Source organism: Hyaena hyaena, unplaced genomic scaffold (assembly GCF_003009895.1).
Source record: "Hyaena hyaena isolate Hyena2069 unplaced genomic scaffold, ASM300989v1 scaffold_1112, whole genome shotgun sequence".
Classification (NCBI taxonomy): Eukaryota; Metazoa; Chordata; class Mammalia; order Carnivora; family Hyaenidae; genus Hyaena; species Hyaena hyaena.
This window is the reverse complement of record NW_024081748.1, coordinates 299,189-317,641: the sequence shown is the minus strand read 5'-3', so window position 1 is coordinate 317,641 and position 18,453 is coordinate 299,189.

Below are 18,453 nucleotides of genomic sequence, written 5' to 3'. Positions count from 1 at the left end.
CCAAGGTTTTCTCTTTTTTCATAAAAATTTTAGGATTTTTTTCCCTATTTCTGTAAAAAAATGCTATGGGAATTCTGATAGGAATTCCTTTGAATCTATGGATGGCTTTGGGTAGTATGGACATATTCACAATATTAATTCTGCTGATCCATAAACACAGGGAATCTTTCCATTTATACGTTTCTTCTTCAATTTCTTTATCAATTCCCTGTGATTTTCAGTGTACAGATCTTTTGATCACATTCTTGGTTAAATTTGCTGCTATTTTATCAAAAATAATAAAATACTCAGGAATAAATTTAACCAAGGATGTGACTGGGTTTTTATATTTCTTTTTCAGATAGTTCATTGCTAGTACACAGAAATGCAACCCATTTTCTATGTTGATTTGGTTTCCTGTGACTTCGCTGATTTTTATTAATCCTAACAGTTTTTTGGCGGAGTATTTCAGGTTTTCTATATATAAGATCATATCACTTACAAGCACAGACAATTTTACTCCTTCCTTTCTGATTTGGATTCCTTTTATTTATTTTTCTTGCCTGACTGCTCTGGCTAGGACTCCCAGTACTAGGCTGAATAGAAGTGATAAGACTGAGTACTCCTGTCTTCTTCCTGACCTTAGAGGAAAACTTTCAACCTTTCACCACTGGGGATGATGGTAGCTGTAGGCTTGTCATATAAGGCCTTATAATGTTAAGGTATGCTCCTTCTACACCTAAGTTGTTCAGAGATTATATCATGAAAGCTTGCTGACTTTTGTCAAATGCTTTTTCTGCATCCATTGAGATGATCATATGATTTTTATCTTTCATTCTATTAATGTGTATAATTACCCCTTCTCTCTTTTGTTTTTCCATCCTTCCACTTTGAGCCTATAGGCATCTCTAAAGCTGAAGTGAATCTCTTGAAGGCAGCATGTGGTTGGAGCTTGTTTTTTATTTTATTCAGCTATCCCTTTTGATTAGAGAATTTTATTCATTCACATTTAAAGTAATTATTATCAGGTAAGGATTTAATAATGTCATCTTATTAATACTTTCCTGGTACTTTCACAGTTCTTTTGTTCCTTTCCTCCTCCTCTTTCACTGCCTTCTTTGTGAATTGATGTTTTCCATATTGGTATGCTTTGTATCCTTTCTCTTTGTCTTTTGTTTGTCTATTGTAGGTTTTGCTTTGTAGTTATCATGAGGCTTATAAAAAATCTTGTAGATATTATATTTTAAACTGATGAAAACTTAACTTTGATCACATAGAAGAACTCTACCCTTTTACAACCCACCTCATATTTTATGTTTTCGATGTCATAATTTACCACTTTTTATACTGTATGTATATTCATTGACAAATTACTATAGCTATTGCTATTTTTAATACTTTCATCCTTTAAAATTTTATGCTAGAGTTAAGTGATTAACATACCACCATACTAGAGTATTAGAGTATTCTGAATTTGACTCTATAATTACCTTTACCAGTATGTTTTATATTTTCATATGTTTTATGTTACTAATTAGCATTTTTTCTTTCTTTTTTTAATTTATTTCTGAGAGAGAGAGAAAAAGAGAGAGACAGCATGAGCAGGGGAGGGTCAGAGAGAGAGGGAGACACGGAATCTGAAACAGGCTCCAGGCTCTGAACTGACTGTTACCACAGAGCCTGACATGGGGCTCAAACCCACAAACCGCGAGATCATGACCTGAGCCGATATCGGCCACCCAACCGACTGAGCCACCCATGAGCCCCTAGTGTTTTTTCCATTTCTGTTTGCCAAACTGGCATTTCTTGTAAGATATTTCTAGCAGAGATAAGTTCTCTCAGTTTTAGTTTGTTTTGGGAAAGTCTTTAACTCTCCCTCATTCCTGAAAGACACATTTGCAGGGTGAATTCTTCTTGGGGGGTAGTTTCGGTTTTTTTCTCCCATCACTTTGAATATATCATCCCATTCTCTCTTAGCCTGCAAGATTTCCTCAGAGAAATCCAATGATAGCCTTATATGATTCCTTTATATGTGAGAAATTTTTTTCTCTTGCTACTTCAAATTTTTTCTATTTGCCTGGATGTAGACAGCTTTAGTATGATGTATCTTGGAGGGGCACCTGGGTGGCTCAGTCTGTTAAACAGCCAACTCTTGATTTCGACTCAGGTCATGATCTCACAGTTCGTGAGTTCAAGGCCCACATCAGGCTCTGCATTCACTGCACAGAGCCTGCTTCAGATCCTCTGTCTCCCTCTTTCTAGCTCTCTCCCACCTGCTCTATTTCTCTCTCTCTCTCTCTCTCTCTCTAAAATAAATAAATGTTTAATTAAATAACTTAAATAATAATTAATAATAATAATAATTTAATTAATTAATTAATTAAAAACAAAATATGTATCTTGGAGAAGATCTTTTGGGGTTGACATTTTGGCCTGACTTGTTAGATACATGAACTTGAATGTCCAAATCTCTCCCCAGGTTTGAGAAGTTCTTATCCATTATTTATTTAAATAAGCTTTGTGCCGGGGCACCTGGGTGGCTCAGTCGGTTAAGCATCCAACTTCAGCTCAGGTCATGATCTCACGGTTTATGGAATCGAGCCCTGCATTGGGCTTGTGTGCTGACAGCTCAGAGCCTGAAGCCTGCTTCAGATTCTGTGTCTCCCTCCCTCTCTCTGACCCTCCCCTGCTCACACTCTGTCTCTCTCTCTTAAAAATAAACATTAAAAAATATTAAATAAGCTCTGTGCCCCTTTCTCACTCTCTTCATTTTCTAGGATTCCAATAATGCATAAACTGTTTCTTTTAATAGTGTCCTTTAATCCACAAAGACTTTCTTTACTGTTTTTCATTCTTTTTTTCCTTTTGCTCATCTGCTGAATGATTTCAATTGATTTGCTTTCAAGTTCACTTTTTTTAGAAAGAGCATGAGCATGAGTAGGGGAGAGGGGCAGAGGATGAAAGAGAAAGGGGAGGAAGAGGGGGAGAGAGAGAGAAAAAAAGAGAGAAAGAGACAGAGAAAGAGAGAGAGAGAGAGAGAGAGAGAGAGAGAATCCCAAGCAGGCTCCATGCTCAGCACAAAGCCCAAAATGAGGCTCAGTCCCACAAACCTGAGATCATGACTTGAGCCAAAATTAAGAGTTGGATGTTCAACCAATTGAGCCACCCAGGTGCCCCTCAAGTTCACTAATGCTTGCTTCTACTTGATTGAGTCTCCTAGTGAATCTCTCTATTGAACTCTTCAGTTCAGTCACTCTGTTTTTCAACTCTAGGATTTCTGTTTGCTTACTTTTATTTTTATTTATTTTTTTTACAAATAGTTTACTGTCAAGTTGGCTTCCATATAACACCCAGTGCTCATCCCCACAAGTGCCCTCCTCCATACCCATCTCCCCCTTCCCCCCCACATCCATCAGTCCTCAGTTTGTTCTCGGCATTCAAGAGTCTCTCATGGTTTGCCTCTCTCCCTTTCCCCCACCATTTCCCCCCTTATTCTCCCCCTTGGTCCTCAGTTAAGTTCCTCCTAATCCTCCTATACATGCAAACATATGATATTTGTCCTTCTCTGCCTGACTTATTTCGTTAAGCATAACACCCTCAAGGTCTATCCATGTTGCTACACATGACCAGATTTCATTCTTTCTCATTGCCATGTAGTATTCCATCGTACAGATAAACCACATCTTTTTTTTTTTTTTAAATGTTTTATTTATTTCTAGGAGAGAGAGAGAGACAGCGTGAGCAGAGGAGGGTCAGAGAGAGAGGGAGTCACAGACTGAAACAGGCTCCAGGCTCTGAGCTGGCAGTCAGCACAGAGCCCGACACGGGGCCCAAACCCACGAACCGCGAGATCATGACCTAAGCGAAAGTTGGACACTCAACCGACTAAGCCACCCAGGCACCCCAAACCACATCTTCTTGATCCATTCGTCCGTTGATGGACACTTAGGCTCTTTCCATGTTTTGGCTATTGTGGAGAGTGCTGCTATGAACATTGGGGTCCATGTGCTCCTATGCATCAGCATTTCTGTATCCCTTGGGTAAATTCTTAGCAGTGCTATTGCTGGGTCATAGGGGAGTTCTATTGTTAGTTTCCTGAGGAACCTCCACACTGTTTTCCAGAGGGGCTGTACCAGTTTACATTCCCACCAACAGTGTAGGAGGGTGCCCGTTTCTCCACATCCTCACCAGCATCTAGAGTCTGTTTGCTTACTTTTAATGGTTTCTATTTCTTTGTTAAACTTTCATTTTATTCATTCATTGCTTTGTTAATTTCATTTGGTTGTATGTTTTCTTGTAGTTCACAGAATTTCTTTAGGAGGATTATTCTGAATTCTTTCTCACAAAATTCATAGAACTCCATTTCCTTAAAGTCAGCCATTGGAGTTTTATTAATTTCTTTTACTGGTGTCACATTTCCTTGATTATTCACAATCCTTGTGGCCTTGCACTGGTATCTGTACATTTGAGGAAGTAAAAACACTTTCAAACTTACAAACTGGCTTAGCAGGCAAAACCCTTCACCAGTCAGCTTGTCCAGAGACCCTGGGTGGGGCATCTGGTGGTGTCAGTGGCAGCTTTGCTGCTGAAGTCCTTGGGCAGGCAGGTCTGGTGCCCGGGTTAGCAAGTGGGCAGGCCTGGTGCATGGATACACAGAGACCAGGCTTACTGTGTCCATGGAGTAGTCTTAGGCCTGCCAGAGAGCCTGGGTTAATAGATGCCCACCTGGATCTTGTGTTTTCAGGGGACTACTGGGAACCTAGGGCTACAGGAACTGCCCAGACCTGCAGAAGCTAGCTTGTGCTGAAATATGCCAGGAGCCTGGTGGCAAGGGGCTACCCAGGGTCATGGCAACTGGCCGGTAACAGGGTAATCAGGGAGCCTGGGTTCATAGGAATCCAGTGGGAGTTTGGTGTCACAAGCGTTGCCTGGCAAACTGAGTTTGCAAAAGACCATCAGGAGCCTGACGCCATAGGAGCTGCCTGGGGTCAGTAGAATCTGCTGGTGCTACGGTGAGCTGGGAGCCTGGATTCATGGGAGCCTGGCACCAAAGACACCACCTAGGGCCATCAGAACAACCTGGGGCCACAATAGCTACCAGCAGTTGTTGGAGCCTGTGTGCACCAGGGTGAGATGGGGGCCTGGTTTCACAGAAGCCTACTGGAAGCCTACATCAAGTCTTCAAATGCTGGAAGAAAAAGGCAGGTCAACGATCAAAAAGATTCCCTGACCTCAAGGACATTCATTTTATTTTAAAGTTTATTTATTTATCTTGGGAGAGAGAGAGCATGTGCAAGCAGGGAAAGGGCAGAGAGAGGGCGAGAGAGAGAGAAAGAGACCAAGACAGAGAATCCCAAGCAGGCACCATAATCTCAGCCCAGAGCCTGACACAGAGCTCAAACTCATGAACCATGAGCTTATGATCTGACCCAGAACCAAGAGTCAGGTGCTTAACCAACTTAGCCACCCAGGAGTCCCGGCAAGGACATTCATCTAAGTGTAGCTATTCATTCGTTAGCAAACAGTGAATGGGCGCCTCCTCTGTGGTAGCACTGTACTGATGCAGTGGACCTAATTGTGAGCACAGTCAAGGGCAAGGTCCAAGCCTCCTGGACCTCCTCATCCAGCAGGTAGACACTGATTCAACAGCAAAGGAGCTATTGTAAGCGATCATAGCACTGCAAAAGTATGTAAGATGGCAAAGTATCCTTGTGAGGGAGATCAGGGAATGCTTCCTTGAAGAAGTGATGATGACATGAAATCTGAAGAATGAGTAGGAGGCAAAAGGGGAGGTGGGTGGGGCTATAGAAAGAGCTTAATATGCATGCATACATAACTGTAATGCAAATCAGAATGAACAAGTACTATAATAGACATAAAAAGCACAATAGAACCTCGGGATCTTTTTCCTTTTTCATTATATAAATCACATAAAATTATCATATTTGAAGTATGAACCCAGAAACCCTTGCATTAGGTTTGTAATTGGTCTCAAAAGCCTGGAACACAAGAAGACAAAAACCCTGCAGGACAGGAATGTGAAATAGTACTTTCAAGCCAGCAAATGTTGAAAGATTCAATACATCAAAATGAAAAGGGAAATAATGGTATTTACCTTTTCTGAAGAAAACTAGCAACAAAGAAGGAAAAAGAAAAGACCAAGATGCTAAAATAATCAGTCACAGAAGGTATTCCTACAATTCTGTGGGCCAGGACCTCCCTACTTCCCCACCCACCACTGCTGTGGTTAGTTCTATCAGAAAAGTAAGGACATCTCATTAGGCCAAAAGATCTCACACAGAATGCAAAGCATTTGGTTAAGTGCAAGTTCTGAGACTGCTCGATAGGCTCAGAATAAACCCAGAAGGAAGAAATGAAGAGTCTTTGCAAATCTAAACCAGCTCCATACCACCACTTGATATGACCACCTTCCAAACTGTTCTCCACTTGCCACAATCAACTGACGTGATCATTTGAAAATGTAATTCTGTCATGGGCCACATATACCCCCACATACACAGAGACACAAACTTTCAAAGTCACCCATTGCTTAAGGTAAAACTACAGCTTCTTAAAGTAGCCTGCAGGTGCTGTCTGGTCTAGCTTCTGCCAACCTCTAACCCTATCTTGCACCCCACTCACTTTCTCCCTGTGTGTTTCCCCAACAACAGCCTTCTTTTAGTCCTTCATATTCAACATGGTCCTTGTTACCTCAGGGCCTTTTCATATGTTGCTCCTTCTAACTAGACTGGTCTCTTCATCCCACCCTTCACCTAGTTGGTTTTTACTCATTCTTTACCTCTTGGCCCCTGTTTGAGACAAGCCATCCCTACTACAAGCTCAGGTACCTCTTCTCCATGGCACCTGCAATAGGCGCAATTGTATATATACTGTCTCACATATTTGTCATTTTTTTTAAGTTCACCCATTTATATTTAGAGAGAGAGCACACACAAGGGAGGGGCAGAGAGAGAGGGAGAGAAAGAGAATCCCAAGCAGGCTCCATACCAGCAGCGCCAAGCCCGATGCAGGGCTCAAACTCATGAACCATGAGATCATGATCTCAGCTGAAACCAAGAGTCAGACACTCGACTGACTGAGCTACCCAGGCGCCCCTAGTCTCAGTTATCTGATTAATGTGTGTCACCTCCTTAACGATAAAGGCTGGAATTTTGTCTGTTTTTGCTGATTTTGTGTACGCAGTCCCAAGCACACTTGTTGAGTCATGGTAAGGGCTTCACAAATATACAGGGCGTGAATGCACAGGCTTTGCCCAGCGCTTCAGTTCCTACGAATCACTGGTTAGCATATCACTATGCTTCCACATATCACTATACCTCATACAACTAGGTATAAAGAAATATATTGCTTTAAATAATAGTATATTTTATCCCTGCAAAAAGCATGAAAGTAAGCAAATAGAAGTTGCAGATGGCTTGCTACTCTAGTCATACAGCATACTGTAATCATCTTGGTTGTTTTGAGGTTAAGTACAGTCCAAAGCCTTGGAGCGGAAATCACAAGGAAATAGATATTTGGCTGATTTAACCTAATGTGAATCAAACAATATTATATCTATAACTGCATGTGGTGCTTCTTTAATTTAAACGTATCATGTTTAAAGACTGTTTTTCCTTGACATGAGGAAATACTGAGTTATTGCTATAAAGTACAAAGAAAGCAAAAGAAGACAAGAGTGGGATTCCGGAAGACCCTTTGGTGCTAATAAGTTACAGTTTAGACTAGTGTTTGCTTTTCTCTCTTAGAAAATTAAACATGTCCATGAGCATGGGATGTTTTTCCATTTCTTTGTGTCTTCTTCAATTTCCTTCATAAGTTTTCTATAGTTTTCATCATACAGATCTTTTGTATCCTAGGTTTACTCCTAGGTATTTTATGGTTTTTTGTGCAACTGTGAATGGGATCAGCTTCTTGATTTCTCTTTCTGTTGCTTCATTGTTGGTGTATAAAAATGCAACCGATTTCTGTACTTTTATTTTGTACCCTGCAACTTTGCTGAATTCTTGGATCAGTTCTAGTAGGTTTCTGGTGGAGTTTTTTGGGTTTTCTATGTAGAGTATCATGTCGTCTGCGAAGAGTGAAAGTTTGACTTTCTCTTTGCCAATTCTGATGCCTTTGATTTCCTTTTGTTGTCTGATGGCTGAGGCTAGGACTTCCAGCACTATGTTAAACAGCAGTGGTGAGAGTGGACATCCCTGTCGTGTTCCTGATCTCAGGGGGAAAGCTCTCAGTTTTTCCCCGTTGAGGATGATGTTAGCTGAACGCTTCTCATAGATGGCTTTTATGATGTTTAAGTAAGTTCCTTCTATCCCAACTTTCTCTAGAGTCTTTATTAAGAAGGGATGCTGTATTTTGTCAAATGCTTTTTCTGCATCTATTGACAGGATCATATGGTTTTTATCTTTTCTTTTGATGATGTGATGTATCACATTGATTGATTTGCGAATGTTGAACCAGCCCTGTAACCCAGGAATGAATCCCACTTGATCTTGGTGGATCATTCTTTTTATGTGCTGTTGAATTCGATTTGCAAGTATCTTGTTAAGGATTTTTGCATGCGTATTCATCAAGGATATTGGCCTGTAGTTCTCTTTTTTAGCTGGATCTCTGTCTGGCTTGGGAATCAAAGTGATGCTTCGTAGAATGAGTCTAGGAGTTTTCCTTCGCTTTCTATTTTTTGGAATAGCTTGAGAAGAATTGGTATTAGGAAGAATAAATATAGTTAAAATGGCATTACTACCCAAAGCAATCTACACATTCAATGCAATTCCAATCAAAATTGCACCAGCATACTTCTCAAAGCTAGAGCAAACTATCCTAAAATTTGTATGGAACCACAAAAGACCCCGAATAGCCAAAGTAATACTGAAAATAAAACCAAAACGGGAGGTATCACCATCCCAGACTTTAGCCTCTACTACAAAGCTGTCATCATCAAGACAGTATGGTATTGGCTTACAAAAACAGACACATAGACCAACGGAACAGAATTGAGAACTCAGAAGTGGACCCAAAAGTATACAGCCAACTAATATTTGACAAAGCAGGAAAGAATATCCAATGGAAAAAAGGCAGCCTCTTTAACAGATGGTGCTGGGAGAACTGGACAACAACATGCAGAAGAATCAAACGAGACCACTTTCTCACACCACACACAAAAATAAACTCAAAATGGATAAAGGACCTGAATGTGAGACAGGAAACCATCAAAACCCTAGAAGAGAAAGCAGGAAACAACCTCTTTCACCTCCACCGCAGCAACCTCTTACTTGAAACATCCCCCAAAGCAAGGGAATCAAGAGCAAAAATAAACGATTGGGACCTCATCAAGATTAAAAGCTTCTGCACGGCAAAGGAAACAACCCACAAAACTAATAGGCAACCAACGGAATGGGAAAAGATAGTTGCAAATGACGTATCAGATAAAGGGTTGATATCCAGAATCTGTAAGGAACTCACCAAACTCCACACCCGAAAAACAAACAACCCAGTAAAGAAATGGGCAGAAGATATGAACAGACACTTCTCCAAAGAGGACATCCAGATGGCCAACAGACACATGAAATGATGCTCAGCATCCCTACTCATCAGGGAAATACAAATCAAAACAACACTGAGACACCACCTCACACCAGTCAGAGTGGCTAAAATGAGCAAATCAGAGAACTCTAGATGCTGGCGAGGATGTGGAGAAACAGGCACCCTCCTACACTGTTGGTGGGAATGTAAATTGGTACAGCCTCTCGGAAAACAGTGTGGAGGTTCCTCAAAAAATTAACACTAGAACTCCCCTATGACCTAGTAATAGCACTGCTAGGAATCTACCAAAGGGATCCAGGAGTGCTGATGCATAGGAGCACATGGACCCCACTGTTCATAGCAGCACTCTCAACAATAGCCAAAACATGGAAAGAGCCTAAGTGTCCATCAACGGACGAATGGATCAAGAAGATGTGGTTTATCTATACCATGGAATACTACATGGCAATGAGAAACAATGAAATCTGGCCTTGTGTAGCAACGCGGATGGACCTTGAGGGTGTTATGCTGAGTGAAATAAGCCAGGCAGAGAAGGACAAATATCATATGTTTGCACATATAGGAGGATTAGGAGGAACTTAACGGAGGACAATGAGGGAGAAGAAGGGGGGAAATAGTGGGGGAAGGGATAGGCAAACCATGAGAGACTCTTGAATGCTGACAAAAACTGAGGACTGTTGGATGTGGTTGGGGAAGGGGAGGATGGGCACGGAGAGGGGCACTTGTGGGGATGAGCACTGGGTGTTATATGGAAACCAACTTGACAATAAACTATTTGTAAAAAAAAAAAAAAGAAAAGAAAATTAAACATAATTACCTGTACTCCCTCCCCGTCCCATTGGGAGCTTGGGGGAATTAAGGAGATGATGTTTGTGGAGTGCTTGGGGCCTCTTGGATACACTGGTATTAGAACTCTTAGGTAAAACACTGCCTTTGGTAACCCATGGGGCAACCTGCAGTTGAGCAAAGCTGACGCCAGAAAAAAGTGGTAAAGAGAAACATTAAAAACAAATTGCTGTTTGATGATTTTTCAGTAATGAAAATCATCGTTTCTTTCTGAACTTCTAACAGCACTGTTTCATCCAGTAGCCACTAGCCACATAGAGCCATTTCATTTAAACAGAGAAACTGAATTATAAATTAAATTTTAGTTCATTAAAATTTAAATAGCCTCATGTGGCCAGTGGCTTCCTCAATGGACAGCACAGATATAGAGCATTTCCATAATCAAAAAAAAATTCCAATGGACAGAACTATAAATCTAGCAGTGTCCTTTCCTGTTGACGCTTTGCCCATGAATCCTATTATTGGACACTTTTAAACCCTCATCCTGAGTATGGGTTTGGAACTTTATCAGCTGGAAGAGAAGTTACTCATAGAACTGAAGATACCTTGTTCTTAAAAAACAAATGCTTTCCTTTGAAACTCAGTTGTTTTGCCTTTTATATGCTACCTTGGCCTCATTAACACTAAGAACCTGAGCAGTGCAGAAGGGGTTAAATGGTCCTCATTTCTCCTTGTCTCATATCTCTCAGTGTCTTATCTACACAAAAGCCCTCAAGTCTGGGCAGACAGCAGAGTAAACCACCTGAGTGACCCCGAAAACAGACTTTCACAGCTAAAAACTGCTACATCCAGTTATCCATAAGATAAAACATAGGTCACTAATATATTCTCATAGGGAATAAATCCCCTCTGGTACGAAAATACTGCTGCATCTCATTTTTCTCTTTATACTATTTTAATCTTGTCGGATTGGGGGCGGGGTGGGGAACAGAAATGAGCCCAACGCATTCTAACTTTGTGTGGGTGTTTTCCTGGCTTGGTTACCAAAGAAACCATTATGTTCCATACTATTCAAATAATGCCTCTACCAGCGCTCTAAATACTTTTTTTCTTTTCTAACCCGACTGCACTGCAGATTTATAGCCACCATCTGTTGGCCAGCAGAAGAGAAGGGTTTCTGGAAATGCCATGGCCCTTCCCACACTGTTTTAAGCCTCGGTCTCAAGACTTCAACCTAGAAGTCTGCTCCCGAGGCCAGTATTTGCCCAGCAGAGCCCGGACACGGCCTCCATGCACCACTGCACTGCCAGACTGCAGGAGGGAAAAGTGTCTGCAGACATCCCATGAGCCTGCGAGAAACCTCCTGATGCCTGAGCCCTGGGGCTCCTCTCTTGCTGTGGTTGTGAGAGCACTGCCGCTCCAGCTCTGATGCGTGCTGGGGCACCTGGCTGTGATGAGCGCTGGCCCGTCATCCCAAGCCCCGGACTCAGTCATGTCACCCACCCATGGATGCCCACCACTGATCTCTAGAGCAATGAGCATAGTAGATGGTACCGCCTGTCCGTGGCTGCCAGGTCGGGCTGTGTACTCCAGAGAAACACTCTCATTCCAAAGAAAACCGAAAACCCGGGCTGCGAAAGGTCCCTATGGAGGTTTTCTAGACGAAGACTCAGTTTTCACCCCCTACTGACATTTGCCATCCCTCACCCACCTTCTCCCTGGCTTTAATGAGATATTACTGATGTATGACCTCTGTAAGTTTAAAGTGTACAACTTGATGATTTGATACACCTATATGTTGCAAAATGATTACCACAATAGTTACCTGACGCCTCCAGCACCTCTCATAATTGCTCTGTGTGTGTGCTAAGGGCACTGAAGATCTCTCTTACCCACTTTCAAGTATATAATATAGTACGGTTAGCTACAGTCCCCATGCTGTACATTAGATGCCTAGGACTTAATCATTTTAAGACTGTAAGTTTGCACCCTATGACCACCTCCTTATGTGCATTTGGAGGCACAATGCACTTTGCAAGTCCCTTATGAATCTGAGGCGGTCAGGAACTAGGGAATGAGGTCTCTGTGTAAACTTCCAGGTCTTTGTAACAAAGGCTTCCGAGCTACTCCCTCGAGCAGTGTGGCTACTCTTTTGGAGGTTTTACATAGATGTTAAAGAGCTTCCAGATTTCTTTCTTCTAGGCATCTAAGTATAAATCGGGTGAAATTTTGCAATCTGTTCCACCACAAGAATGTTACTGATTGCAGCTTAAGAACAAGAAATTATTCTTAAAGCTAGTAGTTGCTTCCACCAAGACAAACCCACACCCCCGCTTATAAAACAAAACTTCAAGCGAGGGGCCTCCAAACTATTTGGATCAAGCAAGCATCCTGCCCATACAAGAAATTTCTGCACACTCCTGCATAAATGTACATTTCTTTGTAAAGCACCTACATGTTCTATTATGCTGATATATTATCACATTACAAAGCATGCCCCCAAAATTGAAATAATTAAAAACATTAAAAGTGAAATGCAATGTTTTCAAAATTATGCTTAATTTTGTTTAATTATCAGAGGTACAAAAGTCACTCTTGCTCTTACTGGCAAAAGATAAGACTTTGAGAACAATATGATCACACATGCTCTTCTTTCCTTAATTTATTTCAGTTCAAAAGTCTTGTACTAAGTTCCATTAATGCTGATTCTTGGTTTTTAAAGTTATGTCAGCCCACCGAGAGAGAGAGAGAGAAAGAGCCTAAAAAAGATATATAGTTCAAAATGGGAAAAGTAAGGGTTATTTGAAAACTTGATACCTGATGTAAAAAAATTTAATCTCTGTAACTTGATATCTATAATAATAATATGTTTGAAAACTCGATAATATTGATAAGCCCTTAAGCAGGCACACATAAGCTTTAATAGGTGGTAACTCCGCAAAGACATATACATGAGTCATGGAACCACTGTCCGTACCTCTTTTCCCTCCGGATATACGATAGGTGACCAAGTCATATACAGACTGACGGTGGGCATCTGTGTCCAGCTGGATATTAAATACAAGCAGAGTTGCCATCATGTGAAAATAAACGTACTAGATGCCTAATTAAAACTGAATTTTAAGTACACAATACTACTAATGCCAATGGCATTATACTTAAAACTTGTTGTTCATCTAAAACTCAAAGTAGGCATCGTGTACTTGATTTGGCAACACTAAATATTAGAAAAGCTTAATTTGTTTCTTCTCGATTTTCCTTTTTTTAACCAAAAGTAAATACAGATTGGAGTTCTAATATTTGTTTCCAGTATGCTCAGCAGTGGAGACCCCTTTTAGGGAGCTATCACCAGAATCCCTGGACAAAGTAGTATCCTCCTCAAATAGCTAATGCAGCCAATGCTAATTTAGAAAACACCCCCTGAGACTTAAGTTCCTTAAACTACTCCCTCCCAACCCTCTCACTACATTTTTGTAGCCTCCCAAGTCAATGCTACGACTGACTGATATAGAACCTTCATTTTTCTGGCCAGTAAGTATATTCAGGGGCAGAGGGAAAATTACAAGTAAAGCTGAAAGAGGACTAGGCCACATGTGACAGTGTGGGTGTCCATTCACCCATCCCCATTCCACCTCTGGTTTACAGGGGTAGCAGCAGGTGTACCTGACCCTTTCCACCACCACCAATGACACCTGGTATGCTGATCAACATCCAAGTGGACCACAATGCAGAAATGCAGTGATTATGGCTGAATAAGTTCAAGAGAACACAGGGCTGAAAGATGTGTCTTTGTGCATTAACACTACAAAATTCTGAGAGGTAAATTCAATATGACCACAAAATGACTTAGCATTCACACCTTCCTGCACACTGTGTCCAGCATCAACAAAGCGTGGGAAAGAACCTCTGAGAAAATCCATGGGAGCGGGTATTCACGGCTGCATGATGGCTCATGCAGTATCACAGGTAATGAAATCGCCAGCATTAAATAAAGGGTTCCAGGGAAATGTACAGCAAGAAGATCTAGGTTGTTCCCATATGAACAGGTTCCAAAGAGCCACAGCACTGTGGATCTATCTCTTCCTCATGAAGGAAGCCAGGGGTTTTAGGTGATAGTAGCCAGGAAAGATGCATTTGACAATAAAGAACACTAATGAGGTGGTATCGGGATGTGACCAAGAATAGATGACGGCTGGACATCACAAAGGATCTTCACATGTATTGATGTGTCAATAAACAAATATGTAAATGGCATGTCTCTACTCATCCACTATCCTAAATCTTCGTCAGTAAAAGGCTATATATCTCACATGCACCCATAAACCTTTGTAATACATCTTTTGTTGAATTGCTTACATAGGTAGAGGTCACACACAAAATATTTGTCAGGTGCTCCACACATTTTAGGGGCAACCCTAATACCAGTGAATCCCAAAATTCTCCTGTGCTATGCCAATATGCAATTTCAAAATGATGCATAGCTTCAGGACATTTTCATGGGCAAGGTTATTCTCTCCATTATAAGAGGTATAATTATTGAGTGCCACCTTTATGCCTGATACTGTGCTCAGAGCTCTGTGTACATTATCTCCTTTTATACTCCCATTAAGCCATGAGAAAGAAGTTTCTTTGTTTTAAGCTGGCTGCATCCAAGAATACTGTGTTAAGTAGCAATATATCAATGAAAGAGGTTAGAGTTTTTTGTTTTATTCATTTGCCCCAAACTGCTATGGAACAAACAGATCCCAGATCTTCTCATCTCCCTTTTACAAGTGCAGAACTTAAGTCCGCGGAAGGACCAGGAAAGGCATTGGCAAGCGTAGGCTGACAGATTGACCCCAACGAGGTATGAAGACCACAGAAGCAGAACCAAAGGCCTTGCATTCCAGACTAGATCCACAGCCGCCTTTGGACCATCTTGTCTCCGGAATAAACAGGGGAAGTTCTGAAGTGACCTGACTGCCCAGGGCTCTGCAACCCCTCAAATATGCCACGTCCAGACCAGGAAAGAGGTCTTCCTTTCCTTGGAGCCGGAGACGTAGCATGCCTCCTGTGGTCATTCATCATCTCTGTAAGGCCCCTTGTATATCAGACAAACCTGAATCCTTGCTTTTTCATGCCATCCAGAGGCAGACAGTAACAGAGAGTGAGTATGGGCACAGCAAATACATCTAGGCCAACTATCATGGAACTGGGGGTACATGACATCAAAAGGAAGATTCTTTTGAGTTTCCTCATTCATTTCACCCAAGATCTCACTGCCACTTCCTGCCAGCTCCCTTCTGATAGGGAATGTCAGACCGAGCCTTTCCTCCTCTCACGTGACCTCAACCGAGACAATCCACAAAGGTCATCATTGGTGCCTGGTGCAGGAAAATGGGGACTGTTTCAGGATAAGTTCACATCCACGAAAAGCTCCAGCATGACAGCAAACAGGGGAATATTAGGAACTTTGTCCTTTATCCTCCTTGCCAATTAGTTTTTGATCTTTATTTCTTATTTAATTCAGGAAGACACAGGCCAAAGAGAATGGAAGCCAACTTATAACAATGTACATATATAAGGGCAGGTGGGGGGAGATGAATAAATACAGACTAAAGGAGGAGTTAAGTGTCGGTCACTACTAGTCTCCCGGCTCAGTTCTCTACAAACTGAATTGTTCTGGAGGAATCAGAATATCAGAGGATACAGCAGGGAATAAAACAGACAAAATTCCTCACAGAGCTTACTTTAGAACTGTGGGAGAAGTGTAAGAGATACACAATAGATAAAACACACAAATCATATTGTGTGTAAGATACTGATAAGTGCCATAGAGAAAAATGAAGCAGGAAGTGAGGATGAGAAGTACGGGTAGATAGGGGTGGTGTGTTTTTAAAACATACATTTATTTATTTACTTATTTATTTACTTATTTATTTATTTAGAGAACTGGGGAGGGGTAGACAGAGAGGGAGAAAGAATCCCAAGCAGGTTCCACACCGTCAACGCAGAGCCCAATGGGTTTGAATTCAAACTCACCAACAGTGAGATCATGACCTGAGCAGAAATCAAGAGTCAGATGCTTAACCAACTGAGCCACCCAGGCACCCCTTTTTTAAGCATTTACTTATTTTTGAGAGAGTGCAAGTGGGGAAAGGGCAGAGAGAGAGGGAGACAGAGGATCCAATGCAGGCTCCATGCTGACAGCTGAGAGCCCAGTGGGGAGCTCAAACCCACAACTGCAAGATCATGACCTGAGCCAGAAGTCTGATTCTTAGCCAAATGAGCCACCCAGGCACCCCAGGGTGGTAAATTTTTAATAGCATGGTTAAGGAAGGCCTTAGTGAGCCTAGAGCTGTAACATTTACAAAACTTGTTTGTCCAAGGAAACTGGCACAGAACTGCTCACAGAAATTAGGAAATGCACCTTTGAAAAGTAGTTTTGGCTGGGGAGGAGAAGTGTGCCAATTAGGAATTGTATTTGGCAGCCAGTAAGTAACATATCAGTGGTTCAAATAAGAGGTTTTTTTTTTTCTTTTGCACAAAAGAAATGTGAGGATAGGCACTTCAGAGACAGAGGGCATCTCCATGTTGTCACTGGGGACTTGGGCTCCTTGTACCTTTCTGCTTCACCCTCCTGAGTTCCTGGCTTCCATTTTCAAGCATGCTTCAGGCCAAGGCAGTTGCTTTATCTCCAGCCATCACACCTGTGTTCTGGGAAGGCCTGTGCCTCTTTTTTAAAAAAAAATTTTTTTTAACGTTTACTTATTTTTGAGAGAGAGAGACAGAGTACGAGGAGGGAAGGGGCAGAGAGAGAAGGAGACACCGAATCTGAAGCAGGCTCCAGGCTCTGAGCTGTCAGCACAGAGCCCAATATGAGGCTCGAATCCATTAACCCCCAGATCATGACCTGAGCTGAAGTCGGACGCTTAACCGACTGAGCCACCCAGGCGCCCCAAGACCTATGCCTCTTGCAGAGTTTTCCCATAGGTCCCACCCAGCATGTTTTGCCTACATGTCATTGGCCACCGCTAGTTATAAGAGAAGCTGAGAATATATTTTAGCCAGAATGTGACTTCTCATAATGAGATTAACCTTTTTTTTTTTTTAACTAAGGAAAAAGAGTGGCAATTAGCCTTATGACTCAGGAAAGGAGAGTGGGAGAAAGGAATGTTCCAGTCCACAAAATGGCAGCTTTCTATTTTAACACAGCAGATTATGCAGTTTCCCAAAGACCAGTACTGCAGCCGCAGAGCCCACAGTACCTGTGGGGGCCTATGCTTAACATGTCATGGGACAGAGCCTCCAGTAGCAAGGTCACCAAGCCCCCAATACTTGCATCAGTGCCCCCACTCAGCTCCTGTTTTGTCTTTCAACAACTCTCTGGCCCTCAAGTTTCAAGGAACTCTAAAGATCACCTGGATCGACCCCTTTCCAACACTTGAATCCTCCTTCAGAATTTCAAAAAGATTTCCACTTAGAAGTTCATACCAAAAACCTAGGAATTATCTGGATTCCTCTTCTCTAATAACACCCAGATAGCATATCCAACCTCCAAAAAAGATCCATCACCTTTTTTTACCTTCTTACCACTACCAGTTTCTACAAGCAGCAGTATCTTTCCCCCGGCAGTTAGCAGCCCAGAACTGGCCTCCGTGGCCCCACTCCTGCATGCCTACATTCCTTGGACCACACAGCAGCCAGAATGCCATTTCCATCATGTAAACCCAGCCATGTCACTTTCCTACTTAAAACTCTCCACTGGCTTCTCATTGCACTGAGAGCAAAACCCAGACACCATGATCTGGATGCTCCCCATCTCTTTGCTTCTTTGCCACCCCCACCCCCAACCCCTGATCTGCTCAGGCACTCAAGCCACACTGGTCTTTTAGTTACTTGGACACACCAACGTCCTGCCCACTTTGGGGTTTTAAACTGGAATCTTCTTCCCCACAAGGCTAGACCCTAATCATTCAGATCTTCACTAAAATCTCCCACCTCCTCAGAAAGACCTTCCCTGACTTATTCCATATAATGACATCATGTCCCTACTATACACTCCCTAGCATATCACTTTATTTTCTTCAGACATATACACTAGCTAACACGTGCATACATTTGTTTTCTTGTTCATTATCGTCATTA